The sequence below is a fragment of the Schistocerca serialis genome, chromosome 2 (assembly GCF_023864345.2).
Source record: "Schistocerca serialis cubense isolate TAMUIC-IGC-003099 chromosome 2, iqSchSeri2.2, whole genome shotgun sequence".
NCBI lineage: Eukaryota > Metazoa > Arthropoda > Insecta > Orthoptera > Acrididae > Schistocerca > Schistocerca serialis.
In genome coordinates this window covers 611,071,752-611,093,128 of record NC_064639.1, presented here as the reverse complement: position 1 = coordinate 611,093,128, position 21,377 = coordinate 611,071,752, and the positions used below count along the sequence as shown (strand labels likewise).

Sequence of the window (21,377 nt, the reverse complement as noted above, 5' to 3'; positions counted from 1 at the left end):
TGAAGTCATTGCAATCAGTCTCCAACTATGGGAAAAGAAAGTTCTCAAGCACATCGAGATCTGTGCTTCCTGTAACAATGTTCTCGGCAAAGAAAAATTGACCATGTACCTTTTCCCATGAAACTGCACAAAACACATCAAATTTTGGAGTCTCTCTCATGTTGTACAACTTAATGTGGTTGTTCTGTACCTCATATTCTCACATTATGACAGTTCACCTTTCCATTTAAATGGAATGTTGCCTCGTCACTGAACACTAAGCATGGAAGAAATGTCATCCTCCATTTTGCCAAGAACGAAACTAAAGAAATCCACACGTTGTTGTTTGTCGCCTTCATGAAGAGCTTGCAGTAGCTGAATTTTCTATGGTTTCATGTGTAAACGTTGACGCAACACACACCAGACGAACATTGGGGACATGTTGAGCTGCATGGTGAACGGATTTCTGCAGACTCCTTGTGACTTATGGCGGATGCATTCAATGTCTGTGTCAAACACTCGAGGATGGCCCAGCGACTTGCCTTTACACAAACAACATGTTTCTCAGAATTGTTCATGGTGTCTAATGCTCTGTGCTGTAGGAGGATCCACGCCATACCTAGTACAGAAGTCACGGTGAACAATGATTACTGACGCACACTGCATAAAATGTAAACACAAAACACTTTGTGTTGTCCCAACACCATTTTAGAAGAACTGAAGTGGGGGCACACAGCTGTTATCTAGTGGGAACATGTAAAACTTGAGAGTTTGCTCTTTCCAGCAGTACATTTTTCATGCACATATCTCAGATAACACAATAGTTATAATTTTTTTAAAATCAGAGGACTCATTTTGATACACTCCGTACTTTTGAATGAGTCTTTAACTTCAATCATTGTTTGTGAAATCATTTTCAGGTATGTGAACTACATTTTCCAAAAAGAGGATATTTTGAAACATACAGAGTGCTCTGATAAAAAATCTGGCTCCACTCTATACAGCTAAATCTATGCCATCAGTTTTTTCCAACTGCCCTCAGTACCTCACAGTGATCAAGAATAAATTAGAGATCCCTGAGGCAAGAAAGTAAGGTTGTAAATAGCAATTTATCTGCTGTAATATCTTAATCTCTACGCACATATAGACAGTTTAGAGGAAGAAGAAGGTTCATGGAATTTAGCAAATTTGACTACTTGGAAAGGGAAAAATTTAGTGAAAGTTGGACCATAGTGAAGAAAAAGTAATGTTAAGAGTACTGTTTATCCTCATACTTCACACTCTTGCTCATCCTTATTTTTTAATATTACAGTGCCCATGGGTTGAAAAGCATTAGGAACAACAGGGTCACCCAGAAAAATTCCCTGTAGGTTCACACATACCCTAATTTTGAAAACATGGACAAAAATTTGCCACTAAATTAGCTTAATTTTCTACCCTTAAGAATCTCCATACCTTGGAAAGTAAATCAGTCAAAGTACTCCTATGGCTTGAGTATGAAATCTCTCTGCCTACCAAATTTTGAAATGCAGAATGTAACATACGCTCTAAATGTTTTCGATCCATGGGTTGAACAGGGGCTTCTGCCTTTAGGCGAGGAACAAAATCTGTATGAATATCAGAGTACTACTGATTTTATTACATTAGTTGAAAAATGGTGATCAAAGAAAAAATGCAAAGATGAATGTCTGAAAGAGTCACTTAAGCATCCACTGATAGTGAAAGGAAACAAGGATAATTTCTTATTTCTGAATAAGTTTCTGAATTGGTTAGATGTTTGGGATGAGATGGGGTTAAAATAATTACTGTCTTACACAAGACATCCAGTTGGGCACTATCAAACACCGCTCATAGGATAAATGAAATGGGCAAGTACTGTACAAATGAACTTGGCTTTAAGTACTTTCTATTGGGTAAAATACAGATGAGTGCTTCTAGGCAAGATTTGGTAATTACAGAGCATATGCATGTTTACAGTACTTAGTATCCTTAAAAGTCTTTGAAACTGAATTACGATAAGACATCAAAACCTTCTTCCATTACAATCCAGTTTCAGAATGTGACAGTTTCTCTGACAAGTACTGATGAAAGCAGGCTCCCTAAATTTCCAGTTGATATGAAAGCCACATCAACTATTGGTGATACAATTCATATTAAATGTTCTCCTACAGGTGTGGAGGAGGTGGAGAAACTACTTCTTACTTATTTATATGGCTACTGTACTCTGACTGCTCTGAAGAGACTGAAATCTGAATTTTGTGCTTCAGTCATGATTTTGGACAGGGAAGCATTGCCTGAAGATGGTACTGATAATGATACTTTAACAGCAGGAATGGATATCGGAGGTCTGTTGTATCCTCACTTGGATATGGTGAATGCTGTCAGGAGAACTACTTAACAGTACAGAAGTTAATTGAAAGTCACAGTGAAGCTGAATTCTTGAGACATAACAATCAGAGAAAACTTTTAATTAATTTGAAAACAGTCAGAGTGAACAGGTTAGGTTACTTCCTACTGCACTTCACTTGTGAAAATGGACATTTTAAAAAGAAAATACTAAGTGAGCTGTTACTTGTTTCAACAAATACATTTCTTAATGATATGTGAAGTAAATGTACGATAACGGTGTTAATGTTAAAAAAAAAGAGGAAACTACAGAGTTTGAGTGAAGAAATACTGTAAATGTAATTGTAATGTCATTATTATCAATACAAATGGAAACTTACTGTTTTAAATCAAAAATATTATCATCTACGTCATTTATTTAAATGTGAGAACCTATATTTTCTCCTCTCCTGAAGTCCTATATTGACAGAAATATGAGAAAGAAGTGTGTGTGTGTGTGTGTGTGTGTGTGTGTGTGTGTGTGTTTAGAAAATGTTTCCCACAGATAATGAATTCTGAACATCCTCTTTAATAATGAAAATGTCTGCTTTGGATCTGTGTGGTGGAACAATGTCTGACACTGTATACAGTAAAACAAATTACTGTATTTTACATGATTAGTAAATCGGTACTTTGTTGTTCAGTATGCATATATTCTAAACTCCTACCACTTCGGGCAGTGAGAATGTATTACATGGACAGTGTGTTTCATATCTTATAGTCATTATCAGTGAAGAGTTGTAAGTAAAAATTGGCAATTAATTTGAAGTATTAGAACATATGAATTTTTGCTGCTTCACACTCATAATACTTGTCTGCTTGGACAAGAAAATGAAAATGAAATTTGTGGTTGTCAGTGTTCAACACATGCTATTACTAGTGATTTATGCAACCAATACAGTATGTAATTCATTACATCTATTGACAAAGCATGTAATGTCATACTTAAATAGTCCAACACCACAAGGTCGTGGTGCTTTCTACATGTAATTAGTGCATTTTATGTGGAAATTAGTTTGTACTGGGTTGCTTCTTCAACAGAGTATGGGTTAGTGCTCTTCTTTATGCATCTTGAGTGTTCTATGGACAGAGGAGCTGTTGCATTCATAATAGCACTGCCCCCCCCCCCCCTTTTTCTTTCACAAGAAAACTGAAACTTGTGGCTGTAAGAGAACAACAAATATTTTTCTGAGTGATGTGTACCAGCCAATTAAGTATGTAATTCATTACAGTTCTCAGCAAAGCATATACTGCTATACTTAAATTTCATAGTCCAACACTAACAGTCCTGATGTTGCTTATTAGTACATTTTGTGAGGAAGTTAGCCTGTACTGGGTTGATCCTGCAAACAACTATGGGCTTATTTGTGCTCTTCATGTATTTTGATCGATCTATGAGGGTGAGGAGGAACTTCGGATGTCAACGAAATGAGATTTCTTACAACTATACATGAGAGAAAGAGGGGGGGGGGGGGGGAGGGGGGACGGCACAAGACCAGAAGACAGATGAGAGGGAGGGAGAGAGAGAGAGAGAGAGAGAGAGAGAGAGAAATATTTATTATATTTAATAAAATTGTGTTGGTCAAAGTTTCTCCATTTAAGCTGTAAGATGTTACTATTTATCTTTTGTAGTGGGTATTTTCTTTATAGGCTTTGTGGTGTTGTCTGTATCTTCTCTTTATCTAAAAAGATAATAACTGCTTCACTGTTGCCATTCTTTCAGTTCTCTGTATTACATTTTGCATCTATTGAAATTGTTTCTGTGGTTCTGCTAAGTCATAGATTAAATTTTGGTTTCACTGCTATTAAAGTTTGAATTAATGTTTTTTTTATTTTTCTGTGTTATTTAAGTGAATCACAAACTATTTTGCAAGTGATAGCCCTGAAGAAAGCTTCCACACTCATTTATTTGATTGAGGTTCAAGAACTTTCAGCACAGAAGTATTTTTGACATAACAAGTTGTTTTGTTCCCTGTTTACAATCATTTTCGATGAAAATAAATCTAGTGTCTAGTGACATTATGACATTCACAAATGTACATATATTTGACATTTGCCTTTCCAGTAAAGCAAATGACAAAAGCCTGCTTTGTACTTGAAAATAAGTTTCCATAATGATTTGGAAGTAGTGTGTAATGTTAGTTGACTGTCAAATTTCCGAAGCTCACAGTGATGTAATGCATTTTCTCATACTGATCTACATTATCTTCTACAGGTTGTAGTAATACATTGATGGAAAACAAAGTTGCAACACCAAGAAACAAGTTGTGTAGAGTAATGAAATTTCAGGAAACATTTTTCTATGTAACACATTTAAATGATTAACGTTCCAAGATCACAGGTTGGTGTAAGCACGAGAAAAGCCATTGCAAATGTGAAATGCTGGTACATTAATAAGGTACATTAATAACTGGTGTAAATGTCAAATGTTGAATGCAAGCAAGTAAATATGGATGCACTATGTTGTGTAGGTGCTGGATGTCAGTTTGTGACATGTCTGTTGCACTTTTTCGGTCAATACAGGAATGGTTAATGCTGCTTGTGGATGATGCTGGAGTTGTCATCTGATGATGTCACATACGTGCTTGACTGGAGACTTATCTAGTGATTGAGCAGGACAAGGCAACATGATGACACTCTGAAAGAGCATGCTGGGTTACAGCTGTGGCTTGTGGGATGCTGTTCATGAAAGGCAGCAAAACAGGTTGAATCACCAGACTGACATAGAAATTTGCAGTCAGGGTGCATGGAATAACCACATGAGTGCCCCTGCTGTTATAGGAAATTGCACCCCAGAACATAACTCCAGGTGTAGGTCCAGTGTGTCCAGCACACAGATAGGTTGGTTGCAGGCCCTCAAATGGCCTCCTAACTAACACACAACCATCATTGGCAATGAGGCAGAACTGGCTTTCATCAGAAATACAACAGACCTCCACTCCACCCTTCAATGAGCTCGTTCTTGACACCACTGAAGTCACAAACGGCGGTGGCTTGGGGTCAGTGGAATGCACAATACAGGGTGTCTGGCTTGGAGGCTAGTAGTAGTAGTAGCAGCAAGTTGTTTCGAGCAGGGGAAAGTCACATTGGCAAAAAGGTTAGAGTTATATGGGAGTGGATTATTAATAAACAGGACATCTTGTGAAATAATGGGATCTCCTTTTCATCAACCTACCAAAATTTTGAGAGTAACCCACTTAAACATTTCGCAGTCTTGACTACATTAGCCAGCGTACCCCATGGAAGTGCTACCAGCTGTGATTTGGACTATGTTAAACCACACTTTTGGACCCACCCTAATCCAGTCCATAGAAAAAGTCATTAGCGAGCAGGAGGGGTGAATCTCCATAGAGATATTGATGCAGCATGTGAATCAGTACAAGGAGAGTTAGTACCAGAGGGAAACAATGTAGATAATTAGTACATCAACTATCACAATGATACTCACTCTGTTAAGCATATTCCTTGTTTACACAGACAGAAGTGGAACACAAGACAAAGTCTGGACCCAGCCATTGTTCATATTCTGGTGGAATGGATTACCAGAGTGTAGGAGGCAGCTGCAAAGGGAGAATTGTAGCAATAAACTGAATTGGGCAGAAAACTAAAGGACCCAGGATAAGTAGTGTTTAAGCAGGGTTGCCACAAGTTTCCCCAAATGAAATTCATTGACACTTCCCTGATTTCCAGACAAGTTTCAGCATTATTCCCTGAAAAATTTTGAGATCTCAAGGATAAGTTAAGATATATGTTGACAATCTGTCTTTGAAACTACAATACAAGAAACAATAGTGCAAATAACAGGGAGGGGGGGGGGGGGGAGTTGCAAGCAGATGGCGTTTCCTGATGTGAGAAAAAATCTTAAGTACTAACATCAACATCTTTTTTAAGGTACTGTTTATCAATGGAGAAAGCAAGCCAAATGGTATATGTGTTTCATTAAGATCACTGATGTTATTTTATTTCAATAAAACGAAATACATCTGGTGACAAAAATACGCATTTCCTTGGAGTTACAAGACAGATTTAAAATACCTTCACTGATTTCAGAAATAACCTCAGAAAAATGTAGGCCTCTTGAAAGAAGTATATAAAGCGGGGACCAATTGTATAAACCAACACTGTAGCTGACCGCCAATAAAATGTTCGTTCTACTATTTTCATTATTGTCGGTTATTACTCACTCTGTTATACCTATTATTTTACAGGTATTGTGTGATTTTTCTTCCGAGAAATATATGAGTACATAGCACACAAACCACCAATGACACACACAATTTTCTTCTTCTTATCGTCCATACTTCAGAAGTGCCAACATGTACTAGAACATATAAAATGTCTCTAAAATGCCACACTGTAAAATATACTTGCGGTGAGACAGTCGCAATTTCTGAAATCCATCGCCCACAGCCTCTGGCTTGCTGATGAGCACCACTGCTTGCTGATGAGCCCCACTGTCCTGGGTTCATGGATAAACCATGAAAATCCGCTGCATTACGCCACACACAAACAGACGTGGCCTGCAGGCAGATCAGTGAGACTAAATCCGATGGGCAGGGGCTGCACATTAGTGGGAACTGAATGGCTTCAGGACAGTAGGCTCGATCCATTACAGATATCCGCAGAAACGGTGGTAGTCCACTTGTGTGGCCAGCTATCCATGAGCCACAGACAGGGTGTTGGTGAAATGAGATCATGGTGATCAATCCATACAATAGATAACTCGTTCAAATACTCTGAGAATCAATAATAATGAGGATAGGTAGCAACTCACCATAAAGGTGATTGCTGAGTCGCAGACTGGCACATAGAAAAGACAATCACATTCTCACAATTAAATTTTCAGCCACAGCTTTTACCAGAAAATAAGAGCACACACACATTCACACAATCACTCGACACAACTCATGCACACATGACCGGGCCACTGCGTCTACAGTCTCTGAGAATCAGATCCAATGAAACCACTCATCATGCCTCTCTACCTCTCATCGGTAGCTGCTAGCCTAGTGGCAAGAAGTGGTAGCTGCACTGACTGCAAGCTGAGGGGAATGGTAGAAAGATGAGAAGCAGTAGGAATGAGGGAGTACGGAAGTGGTGTACATACTCAGCTGCTCCCAGCCAGCAACGATGCACGACACCTCGGTGAACCAACCATTTCATCTACTTGACAAAACTGAGATTTTTTCCAGTGTTTTCTTTTTTTTCCAAATTTCCCTGATATGTTTGAAATTCCCTGACTTCCAGAACCTTTGGGAACCCTGTTAAAGGAATATATTGATAAAAGTAATCTCAAAAGAATGGACTGGGGCCAATTGGACCAGCCGCCAGCTCCTATCATTCTAGTGTAAGGCTAGTCTAGTTAAGGAGACCAGAGGGATCAGGTCTTGTTAAGAAGGAGGGTACTGTGGAGTACCAACTGTGGTAGGTCAGAAACACACAAAGTAGGAAATAGATAACAGCTGAGCCAGTTGCAGGCGGGTGTGGATGTTATGCCTTATGAAACACAACACAGCCATAGCGTGATGCAAAGTGAGCCAACCAGGAAAGATGTGAAAATAGCTGACATGGCAGCCCTAAGCAGAAGAAGACAGACGGCTTCCTACACTTGCAAAAGTGAAAGCATTTAGTGCACACACCGCAAGGCATAGCAAAACCCAAGCAAGCCAGTTTTTAACTGAAATATTCTTGTATCAGTATTGAAGCACTATCACCACATGGCTGTGACTCTTAGAGGCTGTCCAGAATGCTGTACAGGGCCCACAGTTCGATCTCGTGTCAGGGCAGCCTGCCCTTAGAGACACGCTGATCACTTAGCTAGAGGTAGACAACCCAAAGATATCAACAAGAAAATAAAAATAATAAAATAACATTAAAAAAATGGACCCAAGAAGATAAAAAACTGTTGATGATATTGAAATATTAGACCAACTCATACATTACAACTATCTGGGATGTGTAATTATATATGAATATGATAGACACAGAGAAGAAACTAGCAAAATAGTCCAGTGTATGTGGAACAAACCATATGTGCCTGAAAAACACAATGAGGAAGAAAAATGTTCGAAATTTTGTAAGACTATTACTTTTCCACTTAATTGTAAGTAAGTGAGTCATGTGTCACATATAAAGGATATGAGAATAGAAATCAGGCAGCAGATATGAGAGTTCTCAGAGCAGTATAAGAATGCAGAGATGAAACAGAATGACATTATAAATGAACTAATCATCTAAAAATGAGGCAATAAATAATATATGAAAATGGAAAAGAAATAGTATTAACACATTAAAAGAATGAGTAGCCACAGATTACCTCTGAAAATCATATAAACCTAAAGGGAGAAGACAGGATCAATTCTAGCATACAGCACCACCCATCAGCTTTGACCAGTGATGTCATACCAAATCCAAAGATGCAACACACACAAAAGATATCAAAATGGTGACCAATACTTATAAATTTGTAAATGTTTCCAACAGAAAAGTCAGAAAATAACATCAATTGCCCCAAAGTATGATACATCATCAATTAAGAATGGCTCGACAAATTTGGTTGATTTTTCCCCTGTTCTGTTTGTAACTGTCAGAGCACAGTTTATATGAAAGAAAATTTTTGGAAAATCCACATTGAAAGTCAAAAATTAAAATCAAGTGTGAAAAATCATCATCTGAGAACAGCTCAATCGATTTGATTGACTTCTTTTGTTGTCTTCGTAATTGTGGATGGTCATGGTATTGCTTGTATAAAAAAGAAACTTAAAAAAAATTATGCATTCAGTTTCACAGTTCCATTGTCACATTTTCATTAAAAAAATCAGTTTCACAGTTATATATATAATACATAAATAAATACGTAATATATAAAGGAGGAACTTTGTCGGCGAAAATCCTGAAAAATTCTTGACCGATTTTCTACAAATTTTTACACACGACATTAATGACCATTCGGACGGACATAGGTTATATGTTTTTGTAAAATATATATATATATATATATACATATATATATATAATGAATATAATGTGTGTGTGTGTGTGTGTGTGTGTGTGTGTGTGTGTGTGTGTGTGTGTGTGTGTATATATATATATATATATATATATATATATATATATATACACACACACACACACACACACACACACACACACACACACACACACACACACACACACACACACACACACACACACTTATACTTATATATACTTGCTTGGGCTTTGCTATGCCTTGCGGTGTGTGCACTAAATGCTTTCACTTTTGCAAGTGTAGGAAGCCGTCTGTCTTCTTCTGCTTAGGGCGGCCATGTCAGCTATTTTCACGAAATTTGGGTGCATAGATCCTGAGAAATCAGTATCCAGAACAACCATCTCTGGCCGTAATAACGACCTCGATATGCCTGGGCATTGAGTCAAACAGAGGTTGCTTGGCCACCATTGACCAGATGAAGGCAAATGTAGTTACCACAAATCTCAAAAAGTTCTTGACAGATTTACTTCAAATTTTTATACAATAATCTATTAAACATTCAAACAGTAAGGAACAGAGAGATTTGGGGGGAGAGGGCAGGAAAAGATGTATGGAGATACTGTTCAAGATGTATGTGGAATTCCCATACATATTTTGCAATTCCAAAGCATTGCTGGATCCGATAGTCATAAATATATAAACTAAACAGATAACCATGGGAAAATAGTGTTCTGGTTGGGAAGACATTAATGTGTACTGTAAGAACCTTAGAAGCAGTGTACTGTAAGAACCTTAGAATCACAGTAATAGTATAATATAGGGAACACAACAGACAGGAACAAGATACAGCTTTTTTTTTAAAAAAAAAAAAAAAAAAAAAAAAAAAAAAATCACAAAAAATAATAAAACATGGAATCAACAAAAAAAGGTCCTAAAAGAAATTGTGCCATATTCGGGGAAAAACAGCAAAATATTTGTGAGAACCACAATTACAAATATGACTGTGTGCTTAGGTTCTCGCCTAATCGCACACTCAGAAATTGCAACATATTCGGAATAAACAGGATAGTTTACATCAGTTATTTAGACCCATGGATAACATTTAACAACAGGTTGCTTACATCCTTCACATTGTAAACCTCACGATGTCGTGGTTCCAAGCTGAGAATTGGTATCACTCAGGAGAATTGATTCAAAAGGAATCACAGAAGACCATGGAATAGATGTTAATCACAATGCCAGACAGTTTGAAGTGTAAAACAAGGACTATGAAACAATCACTAGTTTAATTCCCAGGAGTACTGATGGGAGGTTAGAAAGGTACCTACAACATTTCAGGAATTGGTTTCAGTGAGGAACTGAGTATTACCTTGCAACCACTACATACCATTTGAAATGAACACATAGACGGTGCTCTTACAACTCCATCTGCCATGTACAACATACTGCCCACTCACAATGAAAGTAGCAAGAAATTTAGTGGAGGCTTGTGGTGTATATATACATGTACACTACTGGCCATTAAAATTGCTACACCAAGAAGAAACGCAGATGATAAACGGGTATTCATTCGACAAATATATTATACTAGAACTGACATGTGATTACATTTTCATGAAATTTGGGTGCATAGATCCTGAGAAATCAGTATCCAGAACAACCATCTCTGGCCGTAATAACGACCTCGATACGCCTGGGCATTGAGTCAAACAGAGGTTGCTTGGCCACCATTGAACAGACGTTTTCAATTGGTGACAGATCTGGAGAATGTGCTGACCAGGGCAGCAGCCGAACATTTTCTGTCTCCAGAAAGGCCCATACAGGACCTGCAACATGCGGTCGTGCACTATCCTGCTGAAATGTAGGGTTTCGCAGGGATCGAATGAAGGGTAGAGCCACGGGTGATACGCCAGTATGGTGATGACGAATACACGCTTCCGATGTGCAATCGCGATAGGCTACAATCCGACAGTTATCAAAGTCGGAAACGTGATGGTACGCATTTCTCCTCCTTACATGAGGCATCACAACAACATTTCACCAGGCAACGCCAGTCAACTGCTGTTTGTGTATGAGAAATCAATTGGAAACATTGTAGGTGTTGCCACCGGCGCCAACCTTGTGTGAATGCTCTGTAAAGCTAATCATTTGCATATCACAGCATTTTCTTCCTGTCAGTTAAATTTTGCGTCTGTAGCACGTCATCTTCGGGATGTAGCAATTTTAATGGCCAGTAGTGTATAAATTAACTCAGAAACCACATAACAAAACTGAAATTACAATACTGCACATTTACGTTGGCTAGTAATACCACTGTCAGTACATTTATGTCCCCAATCAGAACATGTATTTTCCACCGTACCCTGAAATTTGCAGATTTTAGTGTGTTTGAAGGTGTCAATAACAAGAAAATTCTTACCCAAACCCTCTTATTCAAAAGGATGTACTGAGAGTTTGTCAGTTTTTGTTTTGGTAATGTTTCAGAGTTGTTAGTGCTGTCCTCTACTGGCTGTTCTTGAGGTTTGTATCTCTGCCTTGCTTATAACATCTCCAATACATCGGCATGGTATCACACTGTTTACTACTATGATCTGCTTCTAAAATTTAAAATTAATATTGAAAAAAATTATGTTACTTGGTTATGGGGAATCAAATTTGACAATGAATTCATATTGAAAACATTGAAAGATCAGTAAATATGGCAGTTTCAAATGAGACAACTGGAAACGTCATTAGAATATCTTGAAATAGTAACAAACAAACACTGGAAAAGATATGCAGTGATTTTGCAAGTTCTACCTTTTCAGATGCACACAGTATTCTGAGAAACCATCTGACTGATATAACTCTCGCAACATCAGTAGAAGTAATGATCACCACAGAACGCTTCAAATCAAAAATTGTAGTGCCTACGGTAATATATCAACAAAGCTGAATTTTGTGGCATTTTATGTTATTTGTGAAACAACCTTTTATCAGTGGAACATTTCCTGAATGGTTGAAATATGCAGAAGTTAAGCCTTTGTGTAAGAAAGGAAATAAAGGAATACCATCAAACTTCCATCCAATTTCACTTTGGCCAACATTCTCAAAAATTTCAGAAAAGATAAGATGGTTAAGAAGATGACTATATTATCACAAATAAAATATTATCCCAGGCACAATTATGATTTCCAAAGGTTCTGATACTGAGAAGGATACCTACAAATACAATGAGAATGTACGTAATTCATTAGACAATAAATTACAGGCTACTGGTATATTTTACAATCTGTCAAAGGTATCTGACTGTGTAAATCACATCCTTTTAAATAAACTAGAATATTACAGTGTAACAGGAAATGCTGCAAAATGATTCAAATACTATGTCTCTGACAGAAGACAAAGGGTGTCAATAGGAAACAAACATGTATTAAGTTATAAAGCATCATCCAACTGTGAACCAATAACATATGGTGTCCCCCAAGGTTCCATTTTAAGCCCTTACTTTTTCTTGAGTATATCAATGATCTTTCAACAGTAACATTACCAGATGCCAAGTGTGAAACAAACATCGCAACAAATAGTAAATCAATTAGGGCCTTGGGAAGGTCATGGACATTAGTATATCGTTCCTAGCCAAATCTCTTTCACTAAACCTTGAAGAAACTTACTACACACAGGTTGAACTTTTAGGCCTCCCGTGAGCATACATCTAAAATATGATGACAAGTGAGAAGTTGACAGTGTCAAATTTTACGGATTACAACTTGATAGTAAATTTAACTGGGACGAGGATAACACATAACTGCTGAAGTGCCTAAGCCAATCTCTATTTGCTGTGTGAATGTTGTCAGACACAGGTGATATAAAAATAAAACAAAGCTGGTGTACTATGCTTACCTTCATTCCAAAATGTGACTTGGGATTATTTTATGGAGTGAGTCATAAGGCTAACCAAAAATTTTCTGAGCCCAAAATGTGCAACACAAATTATTTGTGGCATGAACTCAAGAATGTTCTGTAGACGGCTGTTTAAGGAACTGGGGACACCAACTACTACTTCCCAATATATTTATTCCTTGATGAAATTTGTCACTAAAAATATGTCTCGTTTTCAAACCAACACCACATTTCATGGAATCAATACTAGAAATAAGAATAACAAATGGCTCTGAGCACTATGGGACTCAACATCTTAGGTCATAAGTCCCCTAGAACTTAGAACTACTTAAACCTAACTAACCTAAGGACATCACACACACCCATGCCCGAGGCAGGATTCGAACCTGCGACCGTAGCAGTCCCGCGGTTCCGAAATAAGAATAACTTTTCACAAATATTTAAAGTCACTTACTTTGGTTCAGAAAGATGTCTACTATTCAGCAATATACATTTTCCATAATAAGTCAGCAGCCATAAAAAGTTTAACTAATAATAAAGTTCAATTTGAGAAGAGTCTAAAGGATGTATTTGTGACCAACTCCTTCTGTTTCATTGATGAATTTCTTAGCAGAACCAATTAATGCGTATATACTGTTAACAATATCCACTACTGTGAATATTAGGTACAGCGTCCGTTCTCCTGCCATCTAGGCACTGCGTCCTTGGTCTTCCTGTTCAGGAGGGTCTGCCGGCACCACTCTTGTTATTCTTCCCTCCTCTCCCGAAGTCGGTACACTCTGGGAAATATCCTTTTTCTTCTTAATCTGGGTGATTGCGGGTTCCCATGCCTTGCTAAGGATGTAACCGCTGTCACAATTTAGTTGTGGCTCCCCTCATGTCAGCGCTCCTGATGATGGCAACGTGGTTGATTGCCGAAATATTGTGTCCTATGCACACTCATACCAGACTGTTCACTTGAGATTTATTTCGTGATAAAATACGCCTGGAGAAATTGAAGAATTACATCAAGTTTTACATCCTTTTAAACTTAAATATGCGTACGATAATTTTTTTTTACCAATTTCACATCCTCAAGGGCAATTTCATATGGGATCTGTGGAAAGTACATTAGCATATCTGTCCTTATTTGTAAATATTTAGTGTGCATTGTTGTTTTCTGACTTTTCCACCTCCCACAGGGTCTCTCACTATGGGTCAACTGGAATGAAAAGTATGTCTAAACTGATCTCAGCAATTCCCTTGTCGGTTGGTTGATCTGGTGGAGTGATTTAGGGAAATCATGGAAAACCTAAATCAGGATGGCCAGATGCAGGTTTAAAGTGTCATTTTCCCAAACGTGAGTCCAGTATGCTAACCACTGTGCCAACTTGCTTGGCTATTTCCCTTGTAGAGATTGTCAACATCAGCAAACAAAGTCATATAATGGGTAGCTGAAATCATGACATCAACAGCTTAAATCATGTCATAGATGCCTGAAATAATTTCAAAGGCAGCTAAGTCACAATCACAGACACTTGGTGTAATTGTACTGAATGCTTTCTCAGAAAATAATTTTGAACAATGAGTTCATGAGCCCAATCAAAGCGTAAATGGTTGCAAAAGCATACTTGACCTCTTAGCAACAAATAATCCTGGACAAGTAGGGAGTAACATGACGAATACAGGGATTAGTGGCCACAAAGCAGTTGCCTTCCAGGCTGAATACCACAACAAAAAACGATAAAAATGCTCTTAACACCTTTTTAAAAAGATAGTCTACACCCCTTCCGAGCTGATCACATAAGTAGAAAAGATGTGGAATGATTTCAAAGAGATGGTATCAACAACAATTGAGAGATATATACCACATAAATCAATAAGTGATGGTACTGATCCCACATGGTGCACCAAACAGGTTAGATAGCTGTTGCAGAAGCAATGAAAGCATGCCAAATTTAAAAGAATGCAAAATCCCCAAGATTGGCAAAGTTTTAAACATGGCACATGCTTAAATGTGAGATGCTTTTAATAAATTCCATAATGAAACTGGTAGAAAACCCACATAGTTTCTGGTCATATATAAAGCACACCAGTGACAAGATGATTTTTTTTTTTTTTTTTAAACTTCGCTTCCAGCATACAAACTTTTTAGCCATCACAATAAATGTACTGTAATCAGATTACAAAGCACAGTTGACTGCTAAAAATTTATTTGTTGATAAAGTTCTTTAGTTAAGTTCAATTCATTTTAGATTTTTATGTCTTCTTTCGCTAGAAACCGGGATATGGCATCATATGTACTCCTGGTTGTGTCTCTGAGAAATGGGATCGGGCAAAGCGGCTGGCAGTGACCAAATCTTAAGAGCTCCTTTAAAAGGTCGAGTCTGCTTTTCTCATAGTGTAAGACGCAATCAATACCTTCACTGCGCAATAACATCAGTGAAGTTCCTGATGACAGTGCCACTAAAGCAGAGTTATTAAACACGGTTTTCCAAAACACATTAACCAAAGGCGACAAAGTAAATATTACTGAATTCCAATCAAGAACAACTACGAAGATAAGAAACATAGAAGTACATATCGTCAGTGTAGCAAAGCAGCTTAAATTACTTAATAAAGGGAAGGCTTCCGGTCCAGATTCTATACCAGTCAGGTTCTTTTCAGAGTATGCTGATGCAATAGCTCCATATTTAGCAATTATATACAGCTGCTCGTTCACGGGAAGTTCTGCACCAAAAGACTGGAAAATTTCTCAAGTCACACCAATACTCAAAAAGGGAAACAGGAGTAATCCGCTGAATTACAGGCCCATACCACTAATGTCTATTTGCAGTAAGGTTTTGGAACATATACTGTGTTTGAACATTATGAATTACCTCGAAGAAAACGATTTATTGACTCACAGTCAGCATGAATACAGGAAACATCGTTCTTGTGAAACACAACTAGCTCTTTATAGTCATGAGGTAATGAGTGCTATTGACAGGGATGTCAAATTGATTCCATGTTTTTAGATTTCCAGAAAGCTTTCGACACCGTTCCTCACAAGCATCTTCTAACTAAACTGTGTGCCTATGGAATATCGCCTCGGTTGTGCAACTGGAATTGTGATTTCCTGTCAGAAAAAGGTCACAGTTTGTAGTAATAGACGGAAAGTCATGGAGTAAAACAGAAATAATATCCGGCATTCTCCAAGGAAGTGTTCATGGTCTATAGTAATGACATAGGAGGCAAACTGAGTAGCCCTCTTAGATTATTTGCATATGATGCTATCATTTACTGTCTTGTTAAGTCATCAGATGACCAAAACAAATTGCAAAATGATTTAGATAAGATATCTGTGGGGTGCGAAAAATGGCAATTGACCCTGAATAAAGAAAAATGTGAAGTTATTCACATGAGTACTAAAAGAAAGCTGCTAACTTTCGATCACGCGATAAGTCATGCAAATCTGAAGGCTATAAATTCAACTAAATACTTAGCAATTACAATTACAAATAACCTAAATTGGAACGATCAGATAGATTACGTTGTGGGTAGAGCAAATCAAAGATTGCAATTTATTGGCTGAACACTTAGAAGGTGCAACAGATCTACTAAAGAGACTGCTTACACTACACTTTTCCATCCTATTCTGGAGTACTGCTGTGCGGTGTGGGATCCGCATCTGGTGGGACTGGCAGATGACATCGAAAAAGTTCAAAGAAGGGCAGCTTGTTTTGTATTATCGCGAAATAGGGGAGATAGTGCCACAGACATGATACGTGAATTGCAGTGGCAATCATTAAAACAAAGATGTTTTTCGTTGCGACGGGATCTTCTCATGAAATTTCGATCACCAGTTTTCTCCTCGGATTGCGAAAACCTACAAAGGGAGAAATGATCATCACGATAAAATAAAAGAAATCAGGGCTCAGACAGAAAAGTTTAAGTGCTCGTTTTTCCCGCGGCACCATTCGAGAGTGGAACGGTAGAGAGACAGCTTGAAGGTGGTTCATTGAACCCTCCACCAGGCACTTAATTGTGAATAGCAGAATAATCATTGCACAAGTAGAAGCCACATCACCAGCATAGCAGCTGAGGTCTCATCACCAATAACTGCAGTGAGCATCACAGCACAATCGAATAAATGATATACAACACACAACAAGCTCACAGCGCTCAAGGATAATTACTGCATCAATGGAGTATTGTTAGGCTACCTTAAGTGAAGGCTATGATACTCAGCTTCAGCTTTAACGTAGGATGTCATCAAAATAATGAAGACAAGCATCTCAGTTATACAGGCACTACACCGTTTACACAGCTATAGAAAACCGTAACTTGGGGACTAGTGTAGCAGGGGATACAACCCGTCGGCTTTGGACATTGACGTCACAAGTCGCCAATCGAGAAGCGATTCTTCTTAGTGTTGTAGCTCCCTTCAGTGGCTGATAAGTGTTTTTTGGCTTTTTTTAAAAAAAATCTCACAAGATAGAATAAACAGATCCACTTTATTAAGCAATAAGTAAAAAAACGAAACTGAAACATAACAGCAAATGCGAAAATGGTAAACTGCTATCTGGCGACTTGTGACGTCATTGTCCAAAGCCGACGGGTTGTATCCCCTGCTGCACTAGACCCGTAACTTGTAGTAACACATTTACTGGCTTCACAAACACAACCGAATTATCACCGTACAACCTAACATGTCTGTTGCCAACCGTACAACCTAACATGTCTGTTGCCACAACTTCCTTTTAATTGCCAACAGTGACACCACTCATCAAAGAAGATTGACTGCATCAGGAACCTTAATACATCCAATAAATTTCTCTCTTGAAAATTGTGGTGGCTATGTACTGAGTTTAATCAATGAATCCTAGTAAGATGTGCTATAACAATCAATTTTTTTTCAGCATATTTGGCTTATTTTGAAATGAACTTTCCAAACAAACTAGTCAAAATTCTAATATGCGGAATTATTATATCCATTACATGGGTCACAACAGGCACTGAAAACTCTTGTACGACACTAAGAATTATTTTATAAATACACTTCATATGATAATCTTGAACTCCAAAAATCAGGAAAAAATGCGTGCAAAACCTGCCTGTAGCATGAAAAGTGTTAATGATGGTTAAAAGCTTAACTGAACGTCAGCAGGTGTAAATAAAGCATCGGTGTCATGTAATATAAACTGTGAAGTGTTTCTCCAGAGATTACGAATTTCAAAAGGCATACTGTAACTGAGAATGGAATCAGGAATACACTCAGAAACTATTAAAACACAGCACTATTTCTACAAAGTCAGTAAACACTTAAATGACAACAGTTTACTGACTAGAAATTTGCATGGCTTTAAAACAGACAGGACTAACACAACATTAATTTGTGTTAGACTGAGGAAATGTGGAAAACAGCACAAGTGTGGGAGGACCAAACTTGACAGTGTCGAGAGTACCACCAGAAGGTGCAATTTAAGTTATCGTCATATTTTCTACTTGAGAAATTCAAGTAGATATGTTGGTTCTCAATAATGCTAATCTTAATTAAATACTGAGTGTATTTATATCCTAATAGGACTGTTTTTACTATGTGTGTTTGCAAAAGAAAGCTTCTGTTGTTGATTTTGTATCTTATCTAGTGCTGTTCTAGATTACTGTATACATGTAGCAATTCTGTGAAGCAAAACTGGCGTGGAAAATTGCAAAATTTTGTTAATGATGAAGTGTTAGGGAAGCAGTGTGTATATGATGTTAACTGAATGTCAAATGGAACAAAATTGCAATATAGCTTTGCATTGCAACTGTGCACATAAGTTGTTTATGATGTAAGCTGTTCATCGTTTTAAGATATAAATAGGATACACACACTCGCTGTGTGCAGCAGAGAAGTATTTAAGGAACTGAACATGCATCAGAAACGAGCAAGGTTAAAATCCCTTTTTGGATTCCCTAAATACTTCAAGAAAAACGACGTGAAAAAAAAAGTTACCTCAAGAGAACTATAACCAATTTCGTATCCCATCTTTGACTTGTTCGAGCTTATACAAGTACAAACCAAAACAACTGCACAGGGTAAAAAGTTTTGTAACCTATCGTGAAATCTGGAAATCTACGTCGCACTCAATTTATTGTACTACTGCAAGCCCTTACGCAAATAATTGTTGTTCTATGTTGCTGTGGGAGAACGGCCTTGCTCTGTAATTAAGATTAAAAAAAGAAAATAAAAAAATTATGAAGTAATCAGTACACCGTTACAGTTTTGAGCAGTTGCACAAACACTATCCAGTAATGACCATAGTTAATGGGTATCTATATGAAGCATCGTTTTCAATTACACATAAAAAACTTCCGTTTTAAAGGATCATATCTCCAAGGCACATAAATCACAATCGTCTTTACATTATGGACATGTTCTCTTAATTCACTTTCAATAACAAATGGGAAACAGTAATGCGCTTCTGTAAAATTATACCACTACTCACACTCTAATATGTGTAAACAAAATAAGAACACCGCGCCTGCTTATTCTAAATAATAAACACAACTAGACCAATCGATATTCGTCACACAAAAATCGAGCAGTCGATATAAGTCATTCAAATTGCGACAGATATGTAAGATCGATTCACACTTGACGGAACAGGGGATGGCGTTCAAACAGGCCGTCACAGAAATAGAACGGAATGTCAAGGCCAAGAATTCTCAGGAAGAAAATACTAATGTTACAGTTGGTGGGGGAAGCGATGTACTGTTTCGCCATCTAAGTGCGGAAGCTGACCTATTTTCATCGTGCTCAGTAGTGCTTTAGTAGTCGATTTCGTCTTTTTGTTTCTTCTTAGTTTTTACATTATTTTTTTCTTTCGTTTTCGTGAAATATTCCAAATATTCCTTGACTAATTGAGTATTTTTTAACACTGTGTGTTCATCCACAAAAGTCGGTAGATATCTAATAGCGAAAAATTGTTTGTGTTTTAAGTAACTGAACATAGCTGACGCCTATCTATGTACGAATAAGAACATAAATACTAATGTTACAGTTGGTGAGGGGAGCTATGTACTGTTTCGCCATCTAAGTGCGGAAGCTGACCTATTTTCATTGTGCTCAGTAGTGCTTTAGTAGTCGATTTCGTCTTTCTGTTTCTTCCTAGTTTTTACATTATTTTTTCTTTCGTTTTCGTGAAATATTCCAAATATTCCTTGACTAATTGAGTATTTTTTTACACTGTGTGTTCATCCACAAAAGACGGTAGATATCTAAAAGCGAAAAATTGTTTGTGTTTTAAGTAACTGAACGTAGCTGACGCCTATCTGTGTACAAATAAGAACATAAATTGATGGCAATGCTCCAAGTGGCCTGGCAATGAGTTATACGAGGAACTCCATATTTTTATTTCGATATACGCGATAAGATGACATGAAAGCTAAGATTAACATCTCATAGATAGGTTTCACAGAGATATAAAATTTACTAAGTTACCCTGTGGACACCTTTTGACTGCAAAATTATTTATTTGTAAAACCCGATATTGCTATTTCGACCATATGGCCATTATCGAGTGCAATTAATTCCGCTTTACCCCACGTCAAAGCCTAAAAATCATTCGATTTGACATGACACAGAATCTGGGTTCATCTCATTGTGTTACTGATTACGACTTCTTGCATTGTATGTTTGTTGCAGTTTGCTTGACTTTTGCTCACATCCGAAACATAGGACGGAGAAAATGATTGAATAATTGTTTTTGTTTCATATAAAATAGAAGTTCTTTTCTCCTGGACTCACCTACTTATATATATGTATTAATGCTGACAAATCTGTGTGTGAACTGCACGACTTAAATGCGTTGTATGTACATTCTTCCTATTCCACATCATTTCTGTTCATCTCCATTTTCCGTACTTTTTCCCATTTAATGGGGAACTTCACGTTGGCAGCTTCTGACATAATTAATATTCAACTTTATTACATTTTCTCACAGAATGAGTATGTAATTCTGCTTTGAATAGTGTGGCAAGACAGAAAATCATTCAAAGCAAAATTACTTACTTATCCTGTACCAAGATGTAATGAACTTGAAAACCAATTCTGTCAAAAACTGCTAACACAGAATTTTCCATTAAATGCGAGAAAATATGAAGCAGAATGTGCACAATATACATAAATGCATATAAATCGAGCAGTTCACACATG

General features: G+C 37.4%; 1 protein-coding gene across 2 annotated transcripts in view; it reads right to left on the bottom strand.

Annotated features, from left to right (window-relative positions):
• Window positions 1–19,774, bottom strand: part of LOC126457653 (uncharacterized) — a 76,176-nt gene extending 56,402 nt beyond the window's left edge. Inside the window, exon 1 of one of the 2 annotated variants that reach the window (XM_050094142.1) lies at window positions 19,669–19,774. The gene's annotated coding sequence lies outside the window, so the exon portion shown is untranslated. The remainder of the gene's footprint in view (window positions 1–19,668) is intronic. The other variant, XM_050094141.1, reaches the window with a different exon arrangement.
• Between the last annotated feature and the right edge of the window lie 1,603 nt (window positions 19,775–21,377).